At 39.3% G+C, this 19,057-nt stretch overlaps 1 protein-coding gene across 12 annotated transcripts in view; it reads right to left on the bottom strand.

The window, feature by feature from the left end:
• STAMBPL1 (STAM binding protein like 1) overlaps positions 1-16,289 on the bottom strand; it is a 52,202-nt gene extending 35,913 nt beyond the window's left edge. For 4 of the 12 annotated variants that reach the window (XM_082423812.1, XM_082423820.1, XM_082423825.1 and 1 more), the window contains exon 1: positions 14,545-16,283. The gene's annotated coding sequence lies outside the window, so the exon portion shown is untranslated. Of the gene's footprint in view, positions 1-13,376; positions 13,438-14,292; positions 14,486-14,544 lie in introns of those variants that run through there. The other 8 variants (XM_082423821.1, XM_082423822.1, XM_082423813.1 and 5 more) reach the window with 6 other exon arrangements.
• Between the last annotated feature and the right edge of the window lie 2,768 nt (positions 16,290-19,057).

Here is a 19,057-nt window from a genome sequence, read left to right on the forward strand (position 1 = left end):
GCAGTGCTTCCCTCCATTTCTAATTTGCTTTCATCTAGAAAATCACTTAAAAAACAACTTCTTTACTAAACTTCTCTGACTTCAGTCTTTCTCTCCTTTTAGTCTATCTTGATTACTGATAAAATAATTTAAATTTATTTGTAAAATTAAAGTTTAACTGGACATGGGTCTGAAAGGATCTCCTGTGAATAAACTATATGCTGATTACAGTGACTGCTACATGATTTCTAATTTGGGTGCTGAAAAATCATTTTTCTTACCTTTTTTTTCCTCTACTGTCTTCTACATAAGAGCAAGTTGAGTTCTGGGCAGGTGAGGTAGGACTATGTATATCACCTTTAATTCAGCAAAAGAGCTATCGTAATAATAATTATATTATTATGATAATATAATATCATAATTATATTATAGTAATTGGTTACTAATTATATACTAACCAAAAGCTTTCCTTCCCTGGTTATCTGAAGTAATGCATTGACCTCCATTCTCAGCCCTCACAACAGCCTTATCAAATAGGAAGCAGTTGAGTCTAGAGATTAGACATGCAGCTTCCAGGGTCAGACCACATGGGTTCAAATTCTGACTCCAAGCAATAACTGCAGAATCACAGCTACCCAGACTGCAAAGTGGGGTTGATAATAGTAACTAAGGAAAGACCTGTTGAGAAGGTGAAGTGAGAAAATGCTTGTGAAACCAAGAGCGCGATGCTTGGTGTCAGGAAGAACTCAGCAAATGATAATGACCATTATCTCCATTTTATAGGGGAGGAAACTTGAGCCTAGACTAGGCAAGCAACTTAAGTAAGTGGTGGAGCAAGGACTCAAGACTAGGTGTGTAAGATCCCAGAGTTCATACTCGTAGTCACACAGTGATACTGGCAATTAATATTTAATAGCTGATGGTGAAATCAGGGGAAGGTCAAATTCTTGGGCTTTGGACAAGAGTGATAGGATTTATTGCAGAAATGAGACTTCAGGCCAGCATTACATCTGTTTCATAGTCTTCTTCCTGCCAAAGAAATAAAAGGGCATCCATTCCCTCCACTTGTTTCTTAGGCAGAGTGATCCGATGTCTGTGGACTGACCACCTGGAATATGTAGTTAAGAAATTCAAATGCATAATTATTCGACCAAGACACAGTTTAATTCAAAATATGTGCTGTTTTTTAATGTAAATTCTAAATTGTGGTACTCAAATTACTTGGTCATAAAAAAAATGAAATAATTGCCTCTGTAGCAACATGGATGGACCTAGAGATTATCATACTGAGTGAAGTAAGCCAGACAAAGACAAATAATATATGGTATCGCTTATATGCGGAATCTAAAAAATAATACAAATGAACTTATTTATAAAACAGAAACAGACTCACAGACAGAAAACAAAGTTATGGTTACTGAAGGGGGAAGGGGGGGGAGGGATAAATTAGGAGTACGGGATTAACAGATATATGCTACTATATATAAAATAGCTAAACAACATGTATTTACTGTATAGCACAGGGAACTATAGTCAATGTCTTGTAATAACCTATAATGGAAAAGAATTGGAAAAAAATATATATATGTATAACTGAATCAGTTTGCTGTACACCTGAAACTGACACAATATTGTAAATCAACTATACTTCAATAAAAAAATAAAATAAATTCTGGTATTCAAAAGGCATTTCATATGCTCATAAATATACTAATTTATGATTCTGTTGTACATTTTAAATGAGGTGATTCAATTAATATCTTCATAAAACAATTAAAAATTCATAAAACATTTGGAATATGAATTTGAAGTGTTGGGGAGAAATTCAGTTAATTTGCCAAGATAGATTCATATGAGATTAATTGTGTTATCTTGCTGTTGAAATACTAAAATTTCCTGGAAATTATGCATTCTAAAGATAAGCCACCCATAAGCCACTAAACTCTAATATCCACTTGAACATACTTCCCTTTTTATTGCAATTTGCTTTTAAGAAAATACTATCCAAGGGAACACTCTTGCACTGTTGGTGGGAATGTAAATTGATACAGCCACTATGGAGAACAGTATGGAGGTTTCTTAAAAGACTAAAAACAGAACTACCATATGACCCAGCAATCCCACTACTGGGCATATACCCAGAGGAAACCATAATTCAAAAAGAGTCATGTACCACAATGTTCATTGCAGCTCTATTTACAATAGCCAGGACATGGAAGCAACCTAAGTGTCCATCATCGGATGAATTGATAAAGAAGATGTGGCACATATATACAATGGAATATTACTCAGCCATAAAAAGAAATGAAATGGAGGTACTTGTAATGAGGTGGATGGAGTTAGAGTCTGTCATACAGAGTGAAGTAAGTCAGAAAGATAAAAACAAATACAGTATGCTAACACATATATATGGAATCTAAGGGAAAAAAAAAAAAAAAGGTCATGAAGAACCTAGTGGCAAGACGGGAATAAAGACACAGACCTACTAGAGAAAGGACTTGAGGATATGGGGAGGGGGAGGGGTGAGATGTGACAGGGTGAGAGAGTGCCATGGACATATATACACTACCAAATGTAAAATAGATAGCTAGTGGGAAGCAGCCGCATAGCACAGGGAGATCAGCTCGGTGCTTTGTGACCACCTAGAGGGGTGGCATAGGGAGGGTGGGAGGGAGGGAGATGCAAGAGGGAAGAGATATGGGAACATATGTATATGTATAATTGATTCACTTTGTTATAAAGCAGAAACTAACACACCATTGTAAAGCAATTATACTCCAATAAAGATGTTAAAAAAGAAAAGAAAATACTATCCACAAGTTATCTAATCCAATGAAGCATAATGAGTCAGAAATACATTTTTTAAATAACATCATCTTCTTGCCTGCCAGATGCCTGAAGCCCAGAGATGAGGTCAGTCCTTGGGCATTATTAATCAATTTTATTTAATTTTCATAAATTTCCTAAGGGCAGTGCTTGAAAGACATGAATTTAGTCCAGCACTCCTTTCAAAAGCAAAAGCTGTCCCAGAATACCTCTCATACACGGCTTCTCCAGTGTTCCTCAACCAAAGGAAATATTCTAACTGTTCAACACATTTCAATAGACAGCTGCAGTCACATTTTTGGTTTTGAACTAGACAATCTCTTCAACAAGGTGGACAAAATCAAAACAGGCTGTGTCCCTTCATCACTTTCCCTGGCAGGTTACTTTTAAATGTTTAAAGAGCCCCCTCCCTATACTGCCAAAGCTGTTAGCAAGTGGCCTTCCACTGTTTCTCTTTGCTCACCCCACTCACTTCCTTCTTATCTTCCTTCCCTGCAGCTTATACCCCTCTACTCTGATGTAAAGTTTCCTGTGAGTGTGGTTCCTGGGCCACCTGCACCATAATTACTCAGTGGAGGAGGAGGGTGGTTATTAATAAGAAACATTTCTATGCCCCATCAAGTCAGAATTTCTGCCAAGGGTGCCCCACAGAGCTCTATTTTTATCAAGCAGCCTAGGAGATCTTTATGCACATTGAAACTTGAGACTCACTGCATCAGATAAAACTGCTCTAAGACAGTTACAAATAACCCCGTAAATACCCGCCTTGATCAGCTGAACAGTACCTACTTTAGAACAAACTCCTGCTTTGCTCTAAATGAAGTAGAGGCATTTCCTTTTTCCTCCCACTTCCCTCACCTTGCATCTTACCTATTAATTTTCTGTCTTTTAACATACTTTTATTCCATGGGACACATTTCTTTCAAGGCTTCATTTAAGGCTTAATCTGAGCACTGTGTCTTCACTCCATCCACTTTCACCAGGTTATCCGACTGTGATTTCTCACTCAATAGTTCCAAGGCTAATAACTACTGTATATCTTTCCCACAAGTATCAGCTCCAAGTAAATTCATTCCTTCATTTATTTATTCAACATTATTTATGAAGCTCTTACTTCCTGCTAGGAACTAGTGAGCAAAGACACAGACGATACTGATCTTATGAAATTTACATTCTGCTAGAGGCAGGAGGTTGAGCACAGAGGTACTAAGATACTAAACAACTAACTGCACAAATATATCATTAAAACTGCGGTAAGTGCTACAAATACGAAATACAACAGAGGTGGTCATACATTTTTTGGCAAAAATATCTCAGAAGTGGTGGTGTGTCCTTCTCAGTACATCAGGAGACACTGATTTGCCCTGTTATCAGCGATGTTTACTTTGATCACCTAAGTTATGTCTGCCATGTTTCTCCCCTGTAAAGATACTATTTTTCCTTTTGTAATTACAAAGTGTCTTACAGGGAATTACTTTGCGAATATGCAAGTATACTTTTGCCCATTCATTTTAGAATCCGAAGATTATTCTTTTCTGAAGTGATTATTACTGTGATGTTTGAAAATGGTGAATTTTCTATTTCTATCCTTCTTTCTATATTTATTAGTTTAGTTGGAGTTTTTGGTGAAGGTTGTTTAATGTTTTGTATAAAATTTTAAAATTTTAGGCTGTCAAATGGATCTTTTTTTTCTTTTATGGTATCTGGGTTTTTCATCATTCTTTAAAAGGTCTTCAAACTGACTGATGATAAAAAATTACTAGGAGAAAAGATTGGTCTACCAATCTTTTCTCCTAGTAATTTTATGGTTAGTTATTTTTGAATAAATACCATTGATCTGTATGGAATTTATTTTTATGTAAGGAGTATGACAAGGATACAGATTCTTTTTATCATTAGGCAAAATGACCCTGAATCTCTTCAGTTTTGCTTAACTTCTTATTTAATTCTCAACTCTGCTCAATAAGGTGATCTGCCCAAACTAGGAACTAAGTACATATTTATTAAACTGAAGTAGTCTCTGTTAATTATAACTCAATGAAGCTGAAAAAAAAAAGTCTGGGAGTGATGGATAAACTTACACAGAGAAGAGATATCGGCAATTCAGAGAGGAGGCAAGTATGCAACTGTGTTTGAGATACCCCAGGACTGGACTGAGAGTGGTAAAAAGAATGTAGAAGGATAAATAGCTATTGGGAGCGATTCTGAGGGAAAAAAAAACATAGAACCTGGAAGTTAAGTGGACAGACCGGGATATAGGGGCGTAAGTAGGCAAAGATACTGTAAATGTTGGCATCTAAGGGAAGTGGAGATGGTGATGCTTCTGACTTCAACAGAGAAAACTTCTCCTGTATCTCAGTGAATGGCATCAACACCCAATTACACACAACCTGGCAAAACTTGGAAACAGTCACCATGAATCTCCTCCCTCCCTCAACTCCACATCCATTCTACCACTTATAGTTGCTGAGTCACCCTCCAAGATATCTCTCAAATCTGCATTTTCTCACCAACTTTCCTTACAGTACCCTAATCTGTGTCACCCTTTACTCTGTCTGCATCGCTAGAATAGCCTTCTAATTGGTCTATTTGTCTCCATCATGCTCCCCTTTGTTTAAGTCTACATTCAACAGGTATGCTAGTCAGATATTGTCATTTCTTCACTTAAAACCCTTTAATAGCTTTCCATCACTGTCAATATCATGCATCTTTAATAGGTCCCACAAAGCTGGGTCTGATCCAGCTGCCAACCCACCAGCCTTCTATTCACCCTCATTGCACACTTCTACTTCCTCTATATCTTTCCAGTGTTAGTTTAAGCATCTCTTCCTCAGGCAGATATTTTTGACCACTTCCAAACGAAGTCACACTCTTGGTCATATACTCATAAAGAAATACCATACAAACCCAAACTGAGGGATTTTCTACAAAAAAAAACTGGCCAGTGTTCTTAAAAAGTGTCAAGATGATGAAAGACAGAAAGACTGAAGGAATGTTTCGGATCAAAAGGGACTCAGGAGACATTACAAAAAATGCCATGTGTGATCCTGTATGGGATCCTGGACCAGAAGAAGGACACTGGTGAAATGTGAATAAGATCTATAGATTAGACAATATAGTATTGTAACAGTGTTAGTATCCTGATTTTGATAACTACCGTGATTATATTAGCTGTTAATATTTGGGGAAATGGGTAAAAAGGATATACAGAAATTCTGTGTACTATTTTTGCAATTTTCTGGAATTCTGAAATTATTTTAAAATTAAATATTTTTAAAATGTTCAATTAGTACCTTAACAATCCCTTCAACAAGTAAAATGACAACAAAAGGAAAAAAGTTTGCATCATATGCAACATATATAATATTGATTATGTCTAAACTATAGGGCATATTTGCAGAACAGTAAGAAAGAGATACAAAGTTGAATAAAAATCAGCAAATGGAATGAACACGTCATGAGAGAAATATAAATGGCTAAGCAGCACGTGAAAAATATTAATTTCACTAGTAATTAAGAAACTATGGATTTGAAATGGTATTTCCATTTATTTGATTGATAAAATTTACGTGATTGGTCATACTTAATATTGATGAAGACTGGAAGAAAAATTGGCAATTAAAAAAAATAATACGCATTCCTGTTGACCAAGCAATTCTAAGTTTCCCCCATAGACTGTCCTGCCCAAATAATACACTAATACACACACACACACACACACACACACACTCTCACACACACACTTGCTCCCACTGTAGCATGGCTTAAAAATATTACAATTTTGGAAATTAAAATACATAGCCGTCAAAAGGATGTTATTTGAAATAAAGAATCTCTACAGGAAATGAAGCCATTAGAAAAGATTTATATCTATATGTGCTGAACCAGGAAGTTGTCCGCGTTACAGCATTAAGTGAAAAAAAAAGCAAGTTGTAAAATAGCATATAACGTAGGACTCCCACCTTGTAGTACTAATACATATGTATTTAATGTATATTGGCATTTGCTAGAAAGGTATCTGAACAACATGCACTGGATTTTTCTCAGCTGTTCTCTCAAGGATGAAATCATGAAGGATTTCATATGTAACTTATTCATTTCGGTACAATTTGTTACAAGTATGTATCACTTCATTATCAGACAAATTATACTTTTTTTAAAGCCTAGAAATTGTCAGTAGGTAGCTCCAAATTTGAAGCCTAGCCCTGCCAGTTTCCAGATGTGTGGATTTTGATCAATTACTCCCTGAGTCTGTTTCCCTTGTCTAAGGTGAGACACTTGCCTCACAATGTTATGAAGGTAGTGGTAGTTGAAACAGTTATTCAAGGGCTTTCTACACCCAGAGAGGCTATCTGGCCTGATGGCTGGGCAGCCTTGGTGCTACACACCATAACATGCAGCTGCTGGAGAGAGCAGTTGATTGGCTATAGACCTTCAGGAAAACAGCACGGGAGAACCCTGTTGCATGAACCCTTCAGACAGTCCCGCCAAATTCAAGGCCCCAAGGGCTCACCCTGCTCCCTTCTGCCTTTCCTTAATCCTCTCTTCTGGACCACGTACCATGTGTCCCTAGCACAAGAGTAAGGCTTGTTTGCATCAGGTTAGTCTCCTGATCAAAAAAGCAACTGATAACCTAGTGTCTACGGAAGAGGTCTAAATACCCTTGCTGGCCCTCAGTGCTGTGCATTATTAGACTTTGCTTTCCACTGCTTCCCAATATATAAGGCTTCCCCTACTTTTCTTTTTGATCAAACCCTCTCTGCCCTATCCCAACATCTGCCATTCAGAAGGAGGTGCAACATTCTTTCCTGCCAGCTCTGTGGTTTTCTGATTTCTTCCACCTGAAAACAGGTATTCATAAGAAAACTAAACACAGTGTTGGGTGCCATTACAAAAACTCCAAGGCAGCCTTGATGGATATGTTATTCCATAAAAATGTATATGAAAATCAGAGGAATAAATGCATAAAGCTTAAAAACAGAAGCACAAATTTGCATATAAAATTAGATTTAGCTTCTAAATAGGTTTTTCTCTAAGTGTGGTTTATTGACCACCTGCATCAGAATCCTCTGAAAAGGTTGTTAAAATAAGGCTCCCAGGCCCCGCCCAAACTTACTAAATAATAACCTATGGGGGTGGCATGGAAGTCATTCTGGTTTTTTGAGACTAGTTTGAAATGCACTGCCCTAGTTACCTTTCTAAGTCTTTCAATAATATTACATTTGACAAAAGACAAAGAACCTTGATGCCATAAGAATGTGATGGTCATTTACATTTCTTTCAAGAGCCACATTTGAATTTCTTGAACTTTTCAATACTTGGACAAAAAAAAGTTCCACACCCACCAATGATTCTAAGTGATTTTCATCTTTTTTTTCCTTAAAGTACTATATTGATTCAGTAAGCAGTTTCTCTGCCCCATTTTTACAAAAACAGGAACGTATGAAGGATTTATTCCAGGCTTCTCTTTTCTAATCTCATTCTATCTACCACTTCCAATTGTTCCTCTTGTTAAAGAAAATGTATCCTGTGGAACAGTTTATAAACCAACCTCTCAAGGACAAAACAGATTGGAAAAAGAACTGAAGTCAATCTATCAGAAGACTGAAGCATGAACCCACAGGCATAAAGGCCTCTCCATATTTCTTCTCAGTGGTTGAAATGCATACTTCCGGTGTTAAAAGACAGGGCTCCAGCAACAGATTAAATAAAATTACAGGGTCCTTAGATGAGATGAATTTAAACTTGATCACCATTACTGACTGCAGTTTTCTTTATGCCTTTAATGAAAAGGTGCACAGTTGATTACTGTCCTAGCCACTCAAGTTTGAAATGTAACACTCCCAAAAAAGACCCACAGTGGAGTTTCCCCCTGAGTACCTGCAAAGGCAAAACAGGCAGTGTTAACTGGGGACTGGAAGGGTTAAAAATGAGTCATCACTGGCCTCCTGTTTCCAATAAACCAGAGTCAAATCAAGTCAAGCAATCAAAATGAGTAACTTGTGATGAGTCCCTGAACAGCTAGCTATCTCTTGTATGAGCCTGGGCTGAATCTCTGGTTCAGTTACTGTGAAAGCACTGAAACCTAAGTACAGCAAAAGTTTAAAAACAAAATAAAACACCAAATTCACCAAAACTCAAACTTAATCAAGTTTAAACTCACAACATTTTTAAATAGTTCCTTTAAAAGAAACTGGACTTTAAATAATTATGTAATTTGAACAAAAGGGTAAAAATCAAACAATGCAGACTGTATTTTTTAAAGTGAGATTTAAAAAATTTTCCTCAACTAAATAGTATCCGTGAACTTTACACAAGACCAAGAAAAGTTTTTGCCTCCTTAGAAAAAAACAATACTAGTTACAAATCTCTGAAATTTATTTATGAGAATAAAGAATTATGAGGACTAATGTAATGTTAAAATATTGAAATCAGTGATGACATACTCCTTGCTAAAGAAGTTCTGGAGGAATTCAGAATTTTTGATTCTTTGTTGCTACAGCAGTCTTCCCACCTATAATTAAAATCTGGCCTCTCTCTTTTTTTTTTTTTTTAAATTGAGGTATAGTCAAAGTATAATATAATGTTAATGGCAGGTCCAATAATAAAAATGTCTGGCCTTTTATAATTAGATGTAATTATGTCAAGTCAAAGAACAGCTAAAATTTACTCTGCTTTTACTCTATAAAATATTCTGAATAAAAATGGTTATGAAATGTCATCATAACTTCACCATGGCTTCTGAATGGGAGATATATAAGACTCTGAGAGTGTGGACAAAGGTGGATGGCATAGAAGTTTTTCAGAATACTGATACCTTTCCAATAATATAATGTACACATACTCATTTGTAACATCTCTCTTCTCCAGTGATTCTTTACATCTGACGTAAATGTCTCCCTAACACAATGCGTTATACAGTATGTATTATATTACATATAATATGTAGTATAATGTATATATTTTATAATACATACCTTATATATAATGTATACATTATATTATGTATACACGACATACACTGTATAAAATGCATCTAATATATATTATATAGTTAAATAATATTACATCACACAATATATATAAAACATATAATGTATATATTATACATTATATTAGGGAGACATATCCTGCTGCCTCCAGCGAAGGATCACTAGGTACAAGGAAAGATATTACAAATGATTATAATATGTATTGCATATGTCAACTGTTAGACAAAAACAAAAAATAACCTATTTTTAAAGCATATGTGAAAACACAAATTGGACCCCTTCTTAAAGTATTTAATGAAACGCATTTACAAAATACCAAAACATCAAGGAAAAATAGCCAAAATTTTGTACAATAATTGGGTACTAATTCTATATAGGAGATGACAAACTCTGCAGTGGAAATGACTGGAGGCCCGGATCTCATTAGAACAAGCCCCCACTTTTCTCTCCCCAGTCAGCGTCCCCAGCACCTGGCATGTGATCAGGGATACACACAAGTTAGGAAAGCAAACACCGGAGTCAAGATTGTCTGGGTTTGATGCCCAGCTCTATCACTCTATCCCAGCCTATGACCCTGAGTGATTTACCTAGCCTTTTTGTGCCTCAATTTTTTAATCTGCAAAATGGCACCTATTCCATAAGGTTGTCTTATGAATTAATAACAATAGTAACAACTAATACATGTAGCAGTTAACCTTGTGCCAGACACTTCTCAGTACTTTTCATTTATACCTATTTATTCATTTAATCCTTCCCCAAACCTTATGAGACAGAAACTAATATCCCAATTGAAAGATGAAGAAACTGAAGCTCAGAGAAGTTAGTAACTTACCCAAGGACCCACAATTCGTAAATGGCAAAAAGAATTCACGTTCCTAACCACTCCATCATCCTTGAGATAACAAATGTAAAGGCTGAGTACAGTGCCTGGCATATAGCACATGTTTAATAACTAATATTTATTAATAAGTATTTGTCAAACGTTTGCAAGATTCTGAGGTTACACCAGGGCTCGGCAGGAAAGAATGCTGTGGTCAACTGGTGAGGTGTCCCGTGGATGTGGAATACGTGTGTGATCACACTACGCCCCAGGTTTACGATTCCTCTTCCACATAAAACAAAGAATCCTGATGTCTGGCTGTCTGAAGTTTTCCCTTCTTCATCTCAGTGTCTCTGGGATCTTATGTCAGGCTGTCATTATCTGACATCAGATTTCACCTCCACTCTCTCCTTCTGTTAACCCACTCACTCCCCACACAACTGCCAAAGTGCTCTTCCAAAAAGATGCTTTCATACGTACTCCTTTCAAGGAACCTACCTTGAATTGGCTACTTTATCTAAATCAAAATTCCACCCTCTTGATTTCAAGGGCCTTAATAAGACATGGAAGGAACATGCCTTTAACTCTAGTTCAAGTGCTCAGGTGCCTACTTATCAAATGAATACTTGATAAGAATGGCCATGTTTCATTATGCAGAGAATAGCAGTAGTGTTTGTGTTACTTCACAACAGTAATAAGCAATTTTTAAATTTTATTTATTTATTTTGGACACAGCCCAACAGGAAAACATTTTTAAATGTTTAAGGATCTCACTTGATTTTTATTCAGGATGAAACAAGCTTGATTGGAGGACAAAAAGGGAAGAATATCAGAGAAAAATCTGCATTATTATATGCACCATAATGTTAATATCCAGACAAATTTCAGTCAGCTTTCTAATCGTTCATCGTGAAATTAGATCATGAATCATAGGGTAAACCTCCAATGACTGGGGACGGAAAGTCAGAACTATTTAAAAAAAAAAAAAAAAAAAAAGGAAGGCATAACACTCTTCATATTCAAGATCACACAATGCACTCATTTCCAAGAGTATTTTGAAAGGCTAGTTAGAGCTAATCAAAACATATGAATTACTGGTGCTTATATCAAGGGGCTGCTTTTAATAAATATGAGTTACTAAGTAGCCAGTGGTCTGAATTAATGTCTGTAAGCCAACCACATCAATGGACAAACATAACATGGATTTAATTTAAAATTTAGAAAGAAAATCAAATATGAACTTTGAAGACTTAGCAATTTGCCAAATGTTTAACTGGCTTTTCTACTCAACATGAGGAGATGAAGGATTGTACTAGAAGTTCATCTAATTTGCTTAGAAATGCAACTAATTTCTGACAAAAGGCATATCCAGATGTAGCTACATCTAGATCATTCCTGAGTTGAACATTACGATGTCAACTCAGGATTTCTGAATGTACACTCAACACATCCAACTGGACAATTCACATGTTCAGATAGCTGAAATAAGCAAGTCAGTAAGTACCAATACAGTGTTTTTTTTCTTTGTTTGGTTTTGTTTTGTTTTAGCGGGATCGTTATTGTTCCTTCAGTTGAGGAAGTTGGTCTTAGTTGACTATATCAATTGGCTCCAATTTAATGAAACGTTTGATGATTCATATAAAGTTATGGCTAAAAATAATCAATACTAGAAGAGGTGATGTAGTAAGGTTGGGAAGATTCTAGAATTGGTATTCATTTAACAAATATTTAATGGGCAGCTGACATCCATTAGCCCTCAGGGGTAGAGAACTGACTCTCATATTTTCAAGGATGACCATGAGTCATTTCTCATAGTTTCAATTGAAGTTACTCCTAAATCTTTCACAGGGGGGAGAAAAAAATGCTAGGATTAGACAGAATCACAAATCCAGTGGTTTATAAGTGTGTCTAATTGGTAAATGTATCCTCCCTGAAGGCACCTGGCATTTTCTGGGCAGCATCTGCTATTTCTTCTACCCCTCAGATCCTGAGCAAGAACTACCAGGTTTTTCTTCTCTATAAAAGGCAACCTCGCTCTCTGGATTGTAGCTGTAAGTAGGCTTGGGAAGAGTCCTTGAAGGAGGAATGTGATCGAACTGTGTTAAGACCTTTGTGCCAAAAGTAAACAGAGGTAACTATTACTAACAATTCTTTATTTTTTATCAGTCCTTCTCAGAAGCCAATCCCCAAAACAGTCTCCCCTCCAGGAAATAATCTCTCTGCTGAGGACACCCTTGGGACCACGATGCTCCCATTTCTCCCTCCAAGCCTTTCAATGGGAATGAGTCTTATAAAACAGAGCAAAAGTAAGCAAGAAACTGGCCCTGAAGACCACAATATGGGTAAAGGACTTGGGTTCTCTGCCTGCTGATTTAAATGGTGCTTATGTTACAAAAGAGTGTAAGAAAACAAGTTTCTTCTTAAAATTCCCAAGAACCAGCTAATACATAAATTACAGGTGAAGTAGTATATTCAAGAGCCGATTCCCAAGAGGCAAGCAAATTGCTGCATATATGCTTGAACAGAAAACAAGCAGCCTGTTCATTTTCCAGGGAGATTCTAATAACATTTCACGCCTTTGAATGAAGATGTAATGGAGCAAACGGTAAACAAGAGGAACCTACTTCCCAGTGCCTTCCCAAAGGCATTGACTCAGTATTAAAAAGAAACATAGATATTTACAGTGTAGCTATAAAATGTCTACAATAATAGAGTCACAGAGTACATTTTTTATACATATATATTTTAAAACAGAGTACCTTTTTGAGGTTCAATTTAGCATCCATCCCACAAACATAAGACTGCCAACCGAAACAAGGTCTGGAAAAGCATAGAAGATAGTGGCTTAAACTCTGTGTAAAACAACCATAGAAAACTACTCCCCAAAACTTGAAACAGAAAATCAAACATTCACGTGTAATTGAACTGCTGGAACAAATCTGCCATATTGACCTTGACAGGGCCTTGAATCATGAGATCATAAATCAGCATCCTGGAGATATCCATTATAAACTTAGAAATGCCTTAAAACCTAGGACTTCATTTTATTCTCAGTGATTAGCAGGATGTTTGGAAAGCACTGGGCTCTCTGGAGCTTACTTTGAAAGATTCAAAGATTCAAACACCGATTTCCAGAAAGCCACCCCCAAGCCACCCAGACACTTAAGATTTTCTTCAATCCTCTCGATCAGGTTCTGTTTCCCGAATTACTTATTGTTTATTTATTTATTTTTAAATTTCAGTAATTACAGCACCTTAGGCTCTTGGCTATCAGCGGTGTGGGTTGTTTCAGAGAGTTCTGGAAAATTATATTTTAGTGACATTCCACTTCTTTGTGCATTTCATTAAAGGCTCTCCGTTAAGGCTTATAAATTATTCAGGTGAGGGGAAATGCCTTATGAGTGGCTCATAAACGGCGTAACAGTAAGCATCATCTAGAAAGGCATGACACACGGTCCTGCAAGGACGCCTGTTTTTCCAACCGCCGCCCCTTCCCTCCCCACACCACGCACCCCCAAAGACAATGCGGGGGTCTCTCTGAACGCCGACACCATCTCCGAGGCCGCGCCCCAAGCCTAAACCAGAAACACCCGCGTGGAGGTAGATCACTGCCGGCGTCCCACCCTGCCCCCAGGAGCCACAGCTTCCTGCTTTTCCCATCAAGGTGAAACTAACCCCTCGGAGCCCGCTGCGGGGCGGACAGAGGCAACGCAGGCGGAGGCAGCCGACCGCAGGACTGGCAGGAAGGAAGTGAGCGGCCGCAAAGCGCATTTTCCTCCCGCGGAGCAAGCCCGGGACAGAACGTCGCCAGCGGAAGAGGGGCCGGCGCGCGCCAGGCCACCGGGCACACGCGCCCGGCGTGCACACTCGCCTGTGCCGGTGCGCGCTCACACTCACACACACACACACGCGAGCGCGCCTACTCACCACCAGCCCCTGATGTCCGGAGCCCGCGTGGGATGGCGACTGCAACGGCTGTCCCCGCGCCTGCCGTGTGGCCTTGGCATCCGTCTGGCCGCTGCAGCCCGGGCCGCGGTGGCTTTTGCTGGAAGGCACTGCAGTAGGGTGATAGGGCACCCAGCGAGCAGGCGCCCGCTCTCTTCACTCTGCCGACCCTCCTCCGCTTCTCTGCGGACTGATGGAGCTTTGCTACCTTCACTCGTTTGGCTTCCGTGCGTTCCTCTCCTCCTCCTCCCCTTCGCTGCCGTAGCTCCCCAGCGCCCAGCGCAGAGAGCTCCCTCGAAAACCCACGCGCAGGCCTGGCGATCCCGAGCCTGCAGCAGCCGTCCCTGATGCCGCCGCCGCCGCAGGAAAATAAACTGTCACTGCGATGGTCCCGGCCTCCTCTGCCCCGGCCCCTGGGTGCCGCCTCCGCCTCTGCCTCCGCCCCTTCCTCGGCGGCGGCCTCCCGCGTTCCGCAGAAAACGCTCGCGGGTGGAAGCAGGTCCCCGCGGTTCGGCCTAGAGCGAATGTGAAACAATCGGGTGCGACTTTCTCTTCTGAAACCCTGCCCGTCCCCTTCTCAGCCCAGAACCACCTGAACTCTCATTTCGCTCCACCATCAGTTTCACTGAGGTGGACCAGAGTGGGTGCCTTTCAAGTGTACACGTGAGGTGATACAGCTGGATTTGACCGTGAACTCGCATCGCAGTCAGAGGAAGGCTAGGGTTTTCGTGAAAACCCCACTTACACCGTATTAGGAATTCCACCTTGAGATTTATCCATAACCCACCCCCACCGTGAAACAGTTTAGTCCTCTTCCCCTCTCCCCGCTCTGTGTCCAGGGGTAATGCAGGCTATTATGATATCTTTTGGATATTATATTATTATCATGTGCGGTGTTTTTAGTATGGTCCTGGCACTGAGCCAGGCACTCTACATAAAATCTTATTTCATCCTCTCCACAGCCCTTATAAAAGGTACTCTTACTTTTCCCATGACTGAGGCACAGAGAAGCAAGGTAATTTGTCTCAGGTGACCCACCTAGAAAGTTGTAGAAGTTAAGATTTAAATTCTGATCAGACACCAAAGGCTATTCCTATTGGCTTTTAATGTGTAAAGCTCTGAATGTGTAAACATTATACAAACACTACTACTTCTGGGTGAAACGCAGACATTTTTTTTACTTTTCCTGAGTTTGGTTGGGAGGTTACTTCCAAGAGAGGGAAGTGACTGCAGAGAGAGGTAATGGAACATGAACTTCTTCTAACCTGCTTTTCTTCAGGAGACCAAACTTCTAGCCCTGGCTCTGCCACCAAGTGAGCTGTTTGGCCTAAGGCATTTCACCCTCTTAGGCCTCATCTCCCTGCACTGGTTTTTGAAATGGAGAGGTCTGACTATTACAGGCAGCCTGCAGCCTTGATTTTTAAGAAGCAGTGGTGTCATTGTTTTTTCTAATTTTGAATTTGAGTCTAAATTTTAACAAAAATTCAGACTTTGGGCATGTGCTGGAAAGTTGGAAGGACTGTCAACTTTTGCTTCATGGTGGGTTCTAGCAGCCATCAGCTAGAACTAAGTAGTAGGTGTATCCTTTAGACTGGGAAGACGCTCTTCAGTTTTCCCCAGTCCCCACCACTCCTATATGCCCCATCCCCTGACATTGAGGATATGGTAGACATCTGAGTGTGTAGTTTGGAACTAGATAATCTCATGACCTACTAGACAATCTAAAATTCAGTGATAGGGCTTCCCTGGTGGCGCAGTGGTTGAGAATCTGCCTGCCAATGCAGGGGACACGGGTTCGAGCCCTGGTCTGGGAAGATCCCACATGCCGCGGAGCAACTGGGCCCGTGAGCCATAATTACTGAGCCTGCGCGTCTGGAGCCTGTGCTCTGCAACAAGAGAGGCCACTATAGTGAGAGGCCCGCGCACCGCGATGAAGAGTGGCCCCCACTTGCCACAACTAGAGAAAGCCCTCGCACAGAAACGAAGACCCAACACAGCCATAAGTAAATAAATAAATAAATTTAAAAAATAAATAAATAAATAAATAAAATTCAGTGATAATTAAGAAGATTAATCAGGGACTTCCCCAGTGGTCCAGTGGTAAAGAATCCGCCTTCCAATGCAGGGGAGGCGGGTTCGATCCCTGGTTGGGGAACTAAGATCCCACATGCCCTAGGGCAACTAAGCCTGCACACCACAACTACTGAACCTGCACGCCTCAACTAGAGAGACAGCGTGCTGCAAAACTACAGAGCCCACATGCTCTGGAGCCTGTGCGCCACAACTAGAGAGAGAAAAACCCGCATGCCACAACTAGAGAGAAGCCCGTGTGCTGCAACTAAAGGTCCCACGTGCAACAATGAAGATCCCGCGTGCCACAACTAAGACTCTAGGCAGCCAAAAGAAAAAAAAGATTAATCAGATTCCTAAAAATTATTATGAAACAAAGAATGCACATAAATATTTATAGTGGTCATTGATCGTAGTCTTGTTGCCTGGAATCCCAAACTCTCATAAAAGGCAAAATAGCTCAGCACTCACTGTCTCCTCCCCTTAGCAGCTAGCATCATGTGACCTAAGTTCAGCCAATCAGAGTCTCCTACCCAAGTCTCTGAATCTGCAGTCTGATTCAAAGGGACATTTTAGAAATAATACCGTTATCTGTGGAGTAGCTTTCGTGCTCATAGACAGCAGTGCCAGCGGTGAGAGGTGGGACTGTCCAATGGCAGTACCAGTGGTGTCCTAAGTGCGCTGCTTGGGTGGTGGGCCTGTTCTGATTCCAGCTACCAAGCTGCCCTGCCTGTTTCATGAGCCGGATTCTCCAACCTTTCTGTCTCTTTGGTATCCTATGTAATGGCCTGCAAGACATTTCTCTTCTGCTTAAGTTAACCAGAATTGGTTTTAGTGTTTGCCATGAGAACTCTGACACAGTGAGGTTGGGTTGATCCAAGCTCTGTCTCCCTTTCATTAACTGAATTAATGAAAAGTGGGCACAGAAATATTTATACATCTTTTATCTTAGAGAATTTTAAAGTGTTCTATAAGTTTGCTTGCACTTTTAAAGATTCTATTTCAATATAAATCCCTTTAAAAGATAGAATTTTTTTGCCTTTATCAATTATATTAACAAAGATTGTGTATAAATAAACATTGCCCATCAATACTGGTGAGGATGCAATGAAATGAGCCCCCTCATCTGGTGGTATAATTTGGATACACTGCCAGGGAAGGAATTTATCAGTATGTTAACAGAAGCTGTAAAATACACACATCCCTTTGCCCAAAGTAATTCCACTTCCAGGAAGCAATGTATCCTAAGGAAATCTGAAATGAGGAATCAGATTTTTCCACTGGGATATTTATCACCAACTTTGGGCATTAGAGTTATGTTTATGATGAAGCTGCTTATGATACAATGTTAAATAAATAAGAACGATACAAAACTGCATAAACGTATAATCTCAACTAGGTAAAAACACAGGGAAAACATCTAGGAGAATTTATTAAAATTATCCCTAGAGATTAGTTATAGGCAATTATAATTGCCTTCTTTATACTTTACTGTAATTTAAATTTCCTATAAAGGGCATGATTTCATCTTATTTAAGGAAAAGAAATATTTAATAACTAAAAATAAACAATATTGGAAGCCAGAAAAATATAAGGTTGTATCTATCACAGTGCCTCATTCAAACTAGGTACATAATAAATGTTTGAGAAAAGGACAAAGGTAGGAACAAAGAAGAGAGAGAGGAAAAAATGAAGGACACACTATTTCACAAAGAAGAGTGATGAATTAAGGGACTCCCCTGTCTTTTGTTTAGTTGATGGTACATATAGAAACAGGACATTACATTCTAAATTGCTTTATTAAGTAATGCTGCATTGGAGTATTTCCCAAATGTGATAAGTGGTGAAACATCAATACCTTTCTCACTGTATAAGTAACAGGGAGTCAGCACTCAGATTTTTCTCCTGTTCCACAACATCAGAGATAGATCTGTTCAGAGAAGCTGGATGAGCACAGGGTGCTGGTATTCAAGAAAAAGAGGCAACCTCTTGCCTCTGATTGGCCATCACATGGAGGTCTGCCACTCTCCTTGGGGCACCCAAAAGCCCACGAGTTTGGAGACGAGTTTGGAGTAGCCTTTATTCTCCCCATCAGTCGACATCCTAAGAGAATCTTATTTGTTGGAACTGACAGTACAAGGAGAAAGTGGGCAGTGTTGAATTTACATTGATTGAGAAGCTGAAATTAATTTGTGCCCTTCTGTAATTGTTTGGTGTTTGCACATAAAATGGTGCTCCTTGGGGTAATAACCGCCCTTACCGGAGGTCCTTGCTGAGACCAGATGGACTGGAGTTCTTGTTCTTTGTTTCACAGATATAGAATTTCCTGGCTCTGGATTATCTTTAAAATCAAGGGGAAAAATGAATTAAAATACCCAACTCATTCTATTAGAAGAAAAATTCATCTCATAGGTTGTGTACTTAA

The sequence above is a fragment of the Balaenoptera physalus genome (assembly GCF_965194825.1).
Source record: "Balaenoptera physalus genome assembly, chromosome: 14".
Taxonomy (NCBI): Eukaryota; Metazoa; Chordata; class Mammalia; order Artiodactyla; family Balaenopteridae; genus Balaenoptera; species Balaenoptera physalus.